Source organism: Elaeis guineensis, chromosome 6, assembly GCF_000442705.2.
Source record: "Elaeis guineensis isolate ETL-2024a chromosome 6, EG11, whole genome shotgun sequence".
Classification (NCBI taxonomy): Eukaryota; Viridiplantae; Streptophyta; class Magnoliopsida; order Arecales; family Arecaceae; genus Elaeis; species Elaeis guineensis.
The window spans coordinates 88,349,773-88,350,938 of NC_025998.2; positions in this window are offsets into that span (position 1 = coordinate 88,349,773).

A 1,166-nucleotide genomic window follows, 5' to 3' on the forward strand; every position below is an offset into this window, starting at 1 on the left:
GTTGGCCAGGCCAGCAACTGAACCAATTTAACAAACCACCCTCAGGGACTTGCCTAGACACCAACTAATCAAACAACTCAAACTTGGTAGAACTCTTAGGGTTCCTTGTCCTATTGAGCTCGAATTTCTTAAGGTTGACGTCTAATTGATTTTAAGATTAAAAGTCTAGGTAATGCAATATGATGGAGATGATTTTTGGGCTAAGAAAGGGTAATGAAATCCCCACCTTATCTTGTTAATGGGTTGATGCCCTTAGATTAATTATGAAAATACAAATGCAAATAAACAAGATGACCAAGAATGTAAAAGATTTTAATTTAGAATTTTTTTTTATTTTGATATTTTACTTCACGATTATGAAATGTCTTTTGTTTTGTTTTATATTTTTTTTTTTGTGATTAAGTAAATTCAAATGATTAGGTCTAAAAGCAAAAGTAATTAACTAAAAATAATAAAAGAGAAATTAGAAGCATACCTGAGTTTTCCAGCAATCACCAACTAAATATAGAAACCTAAAAGAAAAAGAAAGAGAGTTATAACGCATGAAGAACAAATATTTGAAAATAATTTAAAACGCCAAATCCCCGACAACGGGCCAAAAACTTGATATGCAAATCTTAAAATTTGTAAATAAAATCGCAAGCGCACGGTGTGCAGAGTAGCACGACCAGCGAGTACGGGTCGATCCCACAGAGACTTGGTTAAAAATGATTTTCAAATCTATGCTCAAGCGAGCTTTAACAAAAAATTGAAAGTCGAAAGTTGTTTGCTAAAGACAATAAGACTAAGGATCTAGGGTTTTTGAATCCACTAGATCTAGATTAGGGAATTCTACCTAGAATTTTTCTTATTGATCCTAACGACTACTCCTCTTGTCTTTCCCAAGCATAGATTATGAAGGGACTAAGGCCCAACGATAACCCATCAAGATTCTTTACAGGGGAGTAGTAACTAGGATCCCTTAGGGTTTTCTCCTCCTATGCACTGAATCAAGCATGAACTATGAAGGGACTCTGACCCAACTGTAGTTCATCAAAAATTCTTGGCAAAAGAGGAAGAAAAAGAAACCCTAAGAAAAAGAAAGAACCCTATGTAAAATCCCTACTCATGATCTAGCTTCATCGCAAACCCTAGAAGGGATGCTTAGCTAGACATGATCTAAATCT